Below are 12,540 nucleotides of genomic sequence, written 5' to 3' on the forward strand. Positions count from 1 at the left end.
CGAGGTAAAGTCAACTTACTTACAAATTAAAGTTTGTATCTCCGACAGAGCTGAAGAACATGAGATTTTGTTAAAAAGCTCCCTCGGCGATGTACATTTTTAATTCTGAAAAGTTGAATTACCGTGGCGTATCCATTAAATCTGGTTTATTATTTTAATATCGGTTTATTTAATTTTATAATTAGAATTTTAGTTACAATGTTTTTAATAATTAATAAAATATTAAAGATAAAATTATACAAGGTTAAAATAAAAATTATATTACATACAAAAATACATTATAATTAGACTGTATATTATATATTCTGTATATTATATATTACGTATCTGTACAACAAATATAATTTCTGTCTCATGATACTTTAGTTCATCTTTTTTAATATTAAAAGCCATATAATTAATCTAGTTAACCTGATACATTTTCGGCAAACCTTTTAGCAAATTTGTACATCTTTCTGTAAAATAATATTAAAAGATATTTTTAATGTTCTTCATATTTTATATGACAATAATGTTTGGTATTTAAAAGAATTAAATTTTCATTTACTTTCCACTTTTAGAGACACAATTTTGTAGGATAACGCAATGTATTATAGCTTATTATCATAATGTGTGTGTAGAACGTTGCAAATTATATTGCGTTGCTTTTTGAGCTCGCATTTACCTTAAAGAACTCGTAATTTTACCACCGCGAAACCACGCAACATCGTTTATGTGATCATGAATACGATAAATACTTCTTTGCACGCTGCCCGATGCTTTTGTGTCGCCCATTTAACGACGTGTTTACGATGTAGTATGAATTAATGCGAATTAGTCGCATTTCACTATTACAGACATTCGACAGATAAACCATCTCTGCTATTCAGAATTACGACAGAATGGATTTTATTATTTCAAATACGCTCCTAAAAGGAGAAAATTAGGATAATTACAGCTATAATGTTACGATTAAAAACGTAACTGTGTTTCTAACTAACATAGACTCAAAACCGAATAAACCACTACTGAACAATCTAAAGTCTAAAGAATACAGCAAATATTTAACCAAGATATACATATAACGTATCTTAATCCCGCGCTCGATGAAAATACCAAAAATAAGAAAACTAAAATATTTAATCTATATCGATATTTACTTATTAAAGTATAAATTATCTTAATTTATATAAATATGTTATTAAACTATACATTATTATCCTATTTTATATATAAAACATGATATAAATTATATTATTAAGTATTTCTTCTTATACAGAGATTAAAAGCGCCAATTTCTCTTAATATTATTTAAAGAACCGTTCATTTCTTCATCTACGCTAATTCTCTTGTTTATCGGATGGATTCTATCATGCTATACGTCACGGCTTGCCAAAGGCTGGACTAAGAGATAGCATTTTAATCCGCGAGATGTTTCGTAACTTTGCGGGGTGGGTTTGTTCAGTAATCTTTTAATCTAGTGTTACGCCCGACATTAAAGAACCGAAAAAGAAGCAATATAAAGATCTTTAGATAAACCCGTGCCCGTTCCGCGAGGTCATTAAACGCCGACGATAAAGACCTTAAAACCGTTTCTGTTTCTCTCGCTCGCTCTGCCCATTCTTATTCTCCCTTTCTACCGTTATACAACATATTCCAATGTCCTAAGTACACTTCCCATTTAGGTATATGTTACACGTGCGTCACACCGCTGCGTGGGCAGCCCCTGAGTATGTGCCGCTCAGATATTTACCGTATAATAAATTGTGACGAAAAGACCGTGCGGAGGTGGATTTTTACGCAAAAAAAAAAAGATCAATGTGGTCGGTTCCTTAGTCATAGGCATGACAAACCACCGAGAAATTTCGGAGTACAAGGTAGGCGTAAACGGTCCCTCTCGTCATCCATTTCTCTCTGCGGACATAAACGTGAGAAAAGAGTATTTCAAATCTAAGGATAAGTGAAATTTATAGCGCACTAACATACAGGCTCAGAGCTTCGTTCTTTCGACTTACGACAGTTTCGTTTGTACTGATATTGGAAACGGTATGGTGGCCGTTTGCTACGATATTTTATCCGTAGTGCTATATTAGGAACGGGATAGTACACTCTCGCGAAGAGAGAGGAAGAGAGAGAGAGAGAGAGAAAGGAAACATCATCACGAATCTCTAACCGCGTTACTAACCAACCAGTTCGCGCTGAATTGCACGGGCATAATTCTGCGGCCGCGAAACGGTCGAACTTGCGCGGCGCGAGATTAATATTAAGAAAAACAATACCGCGTTCATGCATCACGCAACGAGGCAATATAAATTTAAACTTCGCACGGAATCCCGCGGATAGCGGTGAATCGGAGATCGCGTATAAAACGGTGATCAAGCGCGGTCGATCCTTTCCCTTATTCGATACGATACAATTTAGTTTCAACCGATTCGGCGATGAGCGCGATAAAGACGCAAATGCGTATCAGGAAAAATCTGCAAATTGATATGAATCGACAATAAATTTAATGCAATCCCCGCGAAGCGAAACAGCGATATAATAAACGGCTCTTTTAGGAAGAGGTATAACGCGTGCTTGAAATATCGGCGAGTAACTATCGGCTCTTTAAAACGGCGTACATCTCGCGCATCTTCCTTTCGCGCGATATCTTTATATTAAAATATAGTGCGTGGTTTATTACCGAGACCGATGTAATATCCCTATCCTTGGCGCGGAGCGTATTCGTTACCACCAAGGTGCGTTTCGTATTACCTTATACACGTATGTACACGCGCTCGTATATACAATATATAAGTCGACACCGGATATTATTCAATTTGCTGCTGCAGAAAGAATATGCACCTCGCGGAAAAGGTAAAAAGCGTAACGAATGCTCGAGATATCGGCCGTTGGCTCTCCAAACATTCGTTACGCGAGAAACCTCCGAGAGAAGCCTCCGACATTCTTTATATTCGCAACGACTTTATTTGTATGTTTTACGCCGTATTTATGTTGCGGAATTTCTCTCTCTCTCTCTCTCTTTCCGTTTCTCGCTTGTAGAGAAAGGTCCATTTCCCACCGCTGCGACACGACCGTCTATGGTCGACGCGCTGGCGAGATATGAATTTTTAAATTCTAATCGCGAAGCGGTGCAAAACCGCGAGTTTGAACCCCGAATTAACGCGGTCTCGTCACAGCATCGCTGTGCCGTTGATGGGACAAGTGATTGTCGATTTGCATGATTATCTCATGTATGAGCAATCCGATTTAACCGCGGCGAGGAGAGCCAAAATAAATCGGCAAAAACATTTAATAAGGCGGTATCTGTGAAACCCTGCATGCAAAAAAAAAATTAATTTTTATCCCAAATTAATTGAGTTAAATTAAATTAATTAAACGGTGATTGAATAGTAATTAATAACTACTAAGTGATAATTGCGCAATACGAGAGTGGCATCAATATTTCAAATATATTTCCCACACAATTTGAAAATTAACTTCAAAATTAATATAACTAATATTAATAATCACGTAATGATACAAAATAGCTTCCTATTAATTACTTCGCGCGGTAAAGTTGCGCTGTAATATACAATAACATTGATATTAACGCTAACAATTTGCGAAAGACGACATTCGAATCCTGTTCGATTTCATTGAGCAAATATGGAACTTCGCAAATAAACTAAATAAACCAAAGATGAGGGATGAAAAAGTTATTTGTGTTTCCGAGACACCGGATACGTGAGGCCGTCTTCGGAAAACAATAACGTTATTTACGCCTCTTGAAGAATAGGCGAACGTCACTTGCGATAGCGCGGCTCTCGGGTACAGAAATAGGAATACATATGTTTGCGGGTCGCGGTGAAATATGCTTGGGAGCGCGCGCCGAGTAGAAACGGCCGGCGCTGGTCAGACGCGGGCGGTCCGTATCGTCGGGACGTGCGCGGGACGGGAAATACCGCGGACGTGAGGACATCGCGCCTCTCTTAATGTACGAGCACGTACCTATCTACTAAGGGAAGAGGGAGAATGGGGGAGAACGGTATATATCGCTCTTTCGTCCCTCCACCGTCCTTTCTCGAGAACGCGGTCCTTAAACGAACGCAACGAGAAGTACCGGGTCATGAGCCAGGGGCTTCTCCCGCAATGAACGAGCGGCATGCTTCGGCGAGACAATTCGCGGCCGCGTACAACGGCGAAAAGATTTCAAAGACACGGTACGGAGAAAGTGCGCCCGTTACCATTCCCGAGACGTGGAGTACGCACTTTCCTCGTAATCGCACGAATGACGTCGTTTCCTCGCGCGAGCCGGGAACGTCACGTTTTATTCGACGGAGCTCTCAGCTCTCGCCGGTACGTGTGCGCTCCTATAAGCATTTGTCGCCCACGATGATTATTCGATGATTTATCGATTGCTAAATGTAGGGGCATCCTAAACCAATTTTCGTATCTTGCGTTATCGAGAAATAATATTTTTCTGATGCTATAAACAATTCCTTTTTAACTTTTCGTACGTTATTATTTTCTATACTTGTATATGAATCCAACATGAAAGAACGAAATCAAACCTAGATATTTTTAAGAATCTGCAAACTCCAGAAATTCAAAAATTGAAATAAGGTTACGAAAGCTCGATGAGCTTAGAGCGGAAATCGCGAATAATAGGTAGGTATAAGTGGTATAACTAACATGAAAGCGGCGAAGTCGACTAACGTCGCGCGAAATCTTGATAAAAAATGGATATAATTTGTTTCACGTCGCATTCCTCGACGATGGAGGCGAATTCTTCGTCAGGATCACGTCGATGATATGGCGAGTGTCGGTGATCAGCGTCCGAATTTGATCGAAGCAGCAAAAGCTCATCAGCCGTTTTGCTTTGTGACGCGAGAGAAAAGGATCCTGCCTTTCTTCTCAACCGTCGAGGATATTTCGATCCTCGCTTCTTCCCGGTCCGTAAATTCGCCACCTGCCATAAACTTCAGCTATCAAATTTGTGACCAAAGTCAAGCGTGGGATACGGCAAAACATGGATAGTAAATCTATTTTTTGTTATTATACATAAATATTTAAATAAATATACCTAAATAAATATATCTGAATAAATACACCTAACAAATAAATATACCCTATAACAAGATTTGGATAAACTTATTCTCTCTCTAAAAATTTTTATAGAGTTTAAAAATATTTGATTATTTATGATTCAACGATTATCAGAAGAACACAACAGGAGAAAGTATCTAACATGGTCTGGTTATAGGTATACACCTCGTCTGTGAAAATGGCACATTAAAGGTTCACAGAGTATTTCTTAGAAACGCCGTTTCAGACGCGGTATTGAACATTTTATATCCAATCCACAATAACCACCCGAATTGTGCGATAATTTCCAATATTGGACGCGACTGGTCCATAAAACGAAAATCTTTTCGCGCAATATCACGATTGTTTTCTCCAATTCCGCAGAATAGTGCGAAAAACAATGCACTAATTTTAGAGTTTCGCCTAATTTTATTGAATCGTGCAATATCGTCGTTGTAAACTTTGCTAAGCACAATTAAATTCAAACAAATTAAAGAATCTCTCAAACGAAAGAAAAATGAGTGAATTTAAAATATTCTGCGTGTTCATTTACGGTTATTTCCGCCAAATTTTTATCCGTCGGAAGTAAGAACATCATTCGAAAACATTTTTCAAGTCGCCGCTTGCCAATTATTAATTTACAACCAAATGGACTTATTGATTTTTCAAAATGTTGGGAAAAAACGCGTTGATTTCACCGACCATCGGCGACGCATCGCGGCGCAATGCTCGCAAGCAAACTCGAGGCAATTAATTAATCAGGCAATTTAAATGCGCGTACTTTACTGTGACGCAGCCTCGATGCATACTTGTTGCGTTCCCCATTGTATGTCGACGGCATTGTATCCGTCGACTGGAAAATATTGATTTAATGCAGCTTCTGCGTGGCCGAGCCGATGAACGTCATTAGCTGCCTTCACGCGACGAAAAATCGCAAGATATTAATTTTAAAGTCATTATACATGCCTGTCAAATAGAATAAACAGGAATAAATCCGCTTTGCACAAAACATGAAACCATTTATTTCTACAGCTTCCATAAAAATCCATCTAGATAGATAGATATAATTGAATTAAATACTCGAATATCCTTTTGTTTCGATTATTTTTACGTTATTTTTACCAATTAAATACCAGGAATAGTAAAAGGCTCTCTGCCGTTTCAAGTACTATGAGATAATTTTAATGTCATGCTTAGCCATTTAATTGGAGATTAGTACGTCGCTATTTGACTGCGTATAGAGAGTAAATGAGAATTTATTATTACATTACATTACATTACTAGCATGAATACTATGAGAATATAATTCTAGCATTGCGCGATTATATATATCACATATAATCGTGAATAAATTACGGAGGATCGAATAATAAAATTAAATTTAAATTATCTCTTTCTTTTTCTTCGTTATATATCAGTAATTTGAATCTAAAATAATGTTTTTTGACAAGTTTCTATATTTATCTCTTTTTATTTTCTGTATAAATTAGCACGATCGTATTTACAAATTGCATTTATTACTGTCTCTTTAATTCATAATCCAATTTCCACGAATGCATTACAGTTTACACAATTAAAGCTCACAGATTGTTATTGATCATTCATTCTCCGCAAAACCACTGGATTTGCATAACGGATTTATAGAGAAATAATATACGCGCCCGAATTGGCGCATATCATCTGGAAGCGCATAGACTGTCCTGGATCTGATCCTGCGTACAATATCGCGACGTCAATTAATTAAAATTAACACTGTTAGAAGCAGTGTGTGAATATCACACACTTTATCGCGTGTGATGTGTGTCCGCCGTTTTAAGACGTCTGTAAGTGTGTTACTTTTTCACGCACGAATAGATGTTTGATTATATTAGCGTGTATGACTTGTCACACAGCTGGAGATGTGTAATTTAATGCAGTCCTCTTAATGCCAGAGGAATTATAATACTTTAAAACAAAAAAAAATATTTATTTCGAACTTTTATTACTATTTTTTAACTAAATTTGTTTCTTAAGATGGCAGTCTATAATTATAAATATTTTTCTCGTATTTAAAAACACATATAAAAACACACTTACCTTGGTGGGATTCGAACTCGGGACCTCTGGATCGTGAGTCAACTGCCTTACGTGGTAGACCACTTCTTAATTTAATGTTAGTGTTATATTTAATCTACATATGTCAACCAGCGCAAATATATAATTTTTCAAAAATCATCTTAAGAAACAAATTTAGTTTAAAAAGAGTAATAAGATTTTGAATTAGTTATATGATATAATATTTCTTAATGTCGGCTCATTACGAAATTTTGTGTTCGTAAATATATTTATGAAAAAAGTATATTTATAAAGTTAAAACATTCTTATCAAATCCATACACACACACACACACACACACAAGAGAGAGGGCCTCATTAGACAAAAATAAAAGAACCTTTTTTATAGCATCCCTAATAAATAATGATCGGAATGTGCTTCCATCAAAGACTTGTTCATCTTGTTTATCCGTTCATAATAAAGAATACTGTATAATTGGCACTACACTTCAATGTGCACACAATTCGCACACAGCCACAGGCTCGTCGTATTCTAACCTCAAAGAGTTGCTGATGCGTACCTGCATGATATGTGACTTGGTCAGTGTGTGACTAGTAAGTGTGTTATATTATACTCAGTGTGTAACTTTCCCCAAAATGTGTTATATTCACACACATAGAAACATTACACGTGTGTGAATACTATAGTGCTTGACTATTTCATACACTTGTGGATGTTTTACTAAATTCACACGTTGAAGTGTGTGTTTTATACACATTCCCTAGTGCGTTTCCCTGCTTTTCACACGTGCACATTGAGACACAAGTGCATGAACGTTTGAAAAATCATACATTACACACGTGTGACGCATTAATATTCACACATGTGTGACAGGTCTACTTCTAACAGTGAAAATTTCACGCATGTCGCAGCCGGAGATTTTGGCGGGTCGTCCGGATGAAATTGCGGTATAAAATTCTAATTTCAATTATTCAAAATTGCCCGTCACCCATTGCCAGGTTCGTTGAAAGACGCCGTTGTGCTCCCTTTTGAATGTGTCTGTAGAGACACTCTCTCTTAATATTTAATTATATTTAATATTTAATATTTTAACTCGAAGTAGGTAAAAAAGTACATTTTTCTGAAAACGCGAAAACGAAAAGAATAACGAAAATACAGAAGAAATATTATAATATTTAAATATGTAATAAATATTTAAGTATTATTACTATATCATATACAATTGAAGAAAAATTAACGCGTCATCTAATTTTTATCAGTTTTCATGAGCTTTAATGTCAATCATAATAATAAATTTCTGCGAGCGAGAAGAAATTAAATATAAATTTAAGTAATTAATATTTAATATTCTTATTAAATTAATCACAGAAAGAAGTTCCTCCAAGAGTATTATGAGCGAAATTTATTTCAAATTGACAGCGATTAAAACGATAATCCTGCTTTATCTCTATATTTCGACAATACGACATATACTTTCTTTCAACTAACTCGATCAGGTCGACGTGCCAGACGAAGCTTCATTATTCATCTTCAGCTTCGGGCTAATCTTAGCCGATTCATTTCCCATTCGCGCGACATGACGGAAAAGAGCGTTTTCGCGCCTGGGCCAACCGCAAATATAGCACAATGTAATCTTCGCGCTGGCCTCGATTTCAATCCGTCCGCCACGCGCGAATTTGGTCGGCGAACGTCACTGCAACGTATACGTCGTCAAAACGACGGATCATCGAGCGGGCAAGTGGATTATTTCAAGGCAAGTTCAACGCGAGATCGGCTGTGATGCAAGTGATATTGAAGCGTCGAAGCTACGAAATTTCCTGCAGAATATATACACGACAAATAATCCGTGCGATTTATTATCAGGCAGTGATTGCCAGTTGTATGTATATTGTACTTTCCTTATATTCCAACTGTTTGTGGAAATGCTTAATGTAAAACGTTAGTTATCCTGTTACGACATCTTTTTTATAATTATGTATAACAAATTGAAAATTTCAGTATCAAAATGCAACAACAAATTTATGTGAATATAAAAAGATCGCTGAAAATTTCACCGATCAATATACAGAAGGAGCCTGCCGATCCCACGCAGAAAGGCAAAAGCTCGCACTGCGTTGGCTGCGGCGGTCGAATTCACGATCAGTGGATCCTGAGGGTAGCGCCTAATCTGGAATGGCACGCGGCTTGTTTAAAGTGTGCCGAGTGTCAACAGTTTCTGGACGAGAAATGCACTTGTTTCGTGCGGGACGGCAAAGCTTACTGCAAGCGTGATTACGTTAGATTGTTGGGCACGAAATGCGACAAGTGTAGCCAGTGTTTTAGCAAAAATGACTATGTGATGAGAGCGAAAACTAAGATCTATCATGTGGAGTGCTTTCGTTGTTCCGCATGCATGAGGCGGCTCGAGACCGGCGACGAGTTCGCTCTGAGGCAGGACAGCCTCTTCTGTCGGCACGATCACGATGCCCTCGAGGGCGGAAAGTACTGCACCGGAGTTGTTGGTATACCCGGAAGCGAGAATAACAATAACGCCTCCCTGACGAACAAAAATCATCATCTACACCCGAACGACGGTTCGATGTCAGTTCAGCTTGGTGGCCACCGCGAGGGAGAACTTTCGACGTTTATGCTTGCAGATTCTGACCCGCTTTACTTCCAAAACTTCCAAAACAGCTTAAGTTAATTTGTTTAAAGATATACGATATCATATCTGTGTAATAATGTAATTTATTTACGCTACAAAAAAACACGTAGAGATCAAATCAATTACCATCGTAAAAAGGGGGCAATAATATAAAATTTAACTTTGAGTTACAATCAGATTCGCGTATAATATATAATCACGGTTGTCTCACACACACGCGCACAATCATTATAATTAAAATATTTTAAGGTTGTTTATCATTTACATCTATTCCATTTGAATACCGCACGATCGAAATTCTATTCACGTAAACTTGGCGAAATTCGTTTATCGCGAGCGAACATCGTAGACAGATCTCGTTCAAACCGCTTAAAAGCGCACGGAGAATATGAATAGTTTTTAAAGGAATAACCCGATACGCGCGTCTGTCTCTCATCACTGTCAGACGCACGTTCAGAGTTCGAACTCGAAGGAACGCGTATCGTGACGGCCTTTGAAGTGGAGAACGGGAAGGAGGCGGAGGATCGAGGGAGAGAAGACGAAAGGACGCCAGAGAGCGCGAGAGACGCCCGACGTCTGCATCTCAATGGCGCGTCTCGTCTCCTCTTAGACGGGACTCCGAGACGGATGCACATGGAAACCGCGATGCAACGTTCGCTTCCCTGTGTGTATGCGCGCGCGTCGACGATGCATTTGTACGTAGCGTGTAAATACGCCGTCGCACGCTTGTAAACAGCATATTTTCTGACTCACTAGCGCAAACGTAACACGATGCGCATACTTAGAATTCAGTACAGCACGCGTGCCTCTCGCTCCTGTTGTCACCCGTCTCCGTCCCGGGTTCCGGGCTTCGTGCAGGCCGCCCTTTCGATCTCCGATCGACTCGATGCATCCGTATGACGTATCGAGTTACAATGCGACCGAGTATTTGGACGTTACTTTCGCGAGGATGTATCGCGTTTCTGGAATGACAAGAATATAGCTCGAAATGGATGTTTGTGCCCGTCCTCAGAGAATCAAATTTAATCAATTTCTCTGGCGGAAGGTAACGTGAAGCACGATTTAGAAGAAGCTATGCATTGAAAATATAAAGAACGGTTATAAAGGAACTGGAATTGTCACAGTCGATGGCAATCGTTAACAAGAATTCTTGTAATTCTGTAAATTTCAGAGTTGCAGCTACACTTTAAATTAAGATACTGCTATAAAATAAAATTTTTATTTCATATTAAATAGAAAATATATAAGACATTACGAATTTGCATATAGAAAATAAAAGAAAATTGAATAAAAGAAAATTCCTAGACAATCTAGACATTCAATTACTTTCATTTCAAAACTATTATCAACGCGTAAATAAACGACGATCTTTTCTAAACGTCAAGAATAAAAAAAAAGTGCAATTTTAAATTGTAGATTTATATTTTATATATGAAAAAGAATCGCATATATAAAACCATTTTTATTTCGAGACGTATCTTTGTATTTTTGGTTACTGCAAGATTAATCACGCTTGAGAGTCCAACACATTATAAAAAATTACAAGTACATCATATCACGCGTCATAAATTACGAATACCAAACACGCTGCAGCAATAAGAGTAACTCGCAAATATGTTGTGGCAAATAGCGTAGCAGAGCTTGGCCCGCTGAGGATTGCTGACGTTTAAATATATTATTTGACGCGTGACGTAGAACGCTCGCACTCTCTATGCGTCTTCCTTGGTGTATCCGGCAGAATAGAATTTTATATGGCGAGGAAAGCAGGCGAAGACGACTGGGCGAGAGTGCGATATCGTGCAGATGAAAATAGCACGGCAACGGCATATTGCGTACTTCCAAGAAAACGTCTTGCTCGTAGAGCGGCCGAAAATGCATCCAATTACTCGTCTTGCACACATACTCTCGGAAAACTACCGTCCGCGTTATTAATCTCTGATTGCGCGTTGAACGATCATTATTTCCCGATCTCGTCGAATGATATTGCATGCTTCTATTTGTTGCGCACATAGAGTGGTGTGGGAAATAATTTGACGGACAATACAGTTGGAAAATGAGTAAGTACTTCTTCGAAAAAAAGTAAATTAAAATTGAAGAATAAAGTTCTTTATATCTGTCTATTAAGTCATGTCTATATAAAGTCAGTGTCTATTAAGTCAGATTCAGGCTAGACAAGAGAGTATGAACAAACGCGAATGAACAACGTTCTTTAATAAGTAATCGCAATACCGTTCGCACTCGTCGACTTATTCACGCGATGATTTTATACGTTCAGCATTAATTTTAATAATCAGTATTTTAATTAATAAGATACAAACGTCGAGTCAATTATTTTAAAGGACGTCGAATTTTGTTAAATTTTTAATAATAATATCGTCGATCAATTACGCCGATAATTTACTGGAAAATAGCGAACAAAAAATGCACGGATATTGTCACGCAAAATATCATCGCAGACTTCCACATTCTGGGACAAGGGTGTCGAAAAAGAGAGAGGTCGATGTCGAAAACTCGGAGAAAAGTCCTTATTTATTTGCAGACGGGAGGCAAGGCGCGAGGATCAGACGACATGCGAGGAATTTCGAATAGAGAAAGACCGTAAGCCCGCATCCGGGCCAAACTTTGACCCGCACGCAGGCATGTAGACACACACGCGTGTACGCTAGCTCGGAAGTAAAACTTGAGCAAAGTATAAACACATTTACAATTGTAACTTTAATCCGGAATTTTAACAAATAAAATAACACGTTGGAGCTTTAAAAAAGATATACTAGATCTGTCGGAATGATGCGTGC

At 38.0% G+C, this 12,540-nt stretch overlaps 1 pseudogene; it reads left to right on the forward strand.

Annotated features, from left to right (window-relative positions):
- Positions 1 to 8,871: 8,871 nt before the first annotated feature.
- Positions 8,872 to 10,910, forward strand: LOC112454398 (annotated as a pseudogene).
- The last annotated feature ends 1,630 nt before the right edge of the window (positions 10,911 to 12,540 follow it).

Source organism: Temnothorax curvispinosus, unplaced genomic scaffold (assembly GCF_003070985.1).
Source record: "Temnothorax curvispinosus isolate PA1 unplaced genomic scaffold, ASM307098v1 QBEX01005026.1, whole genome shotgun sequence".
Taxonomy (NCBI): Eukaryota; Metazoa; Arthropoda; class Insecta; order Hymenoptera; family Formicidae; genus Temnothorax; species Temnothorax curvispinosus.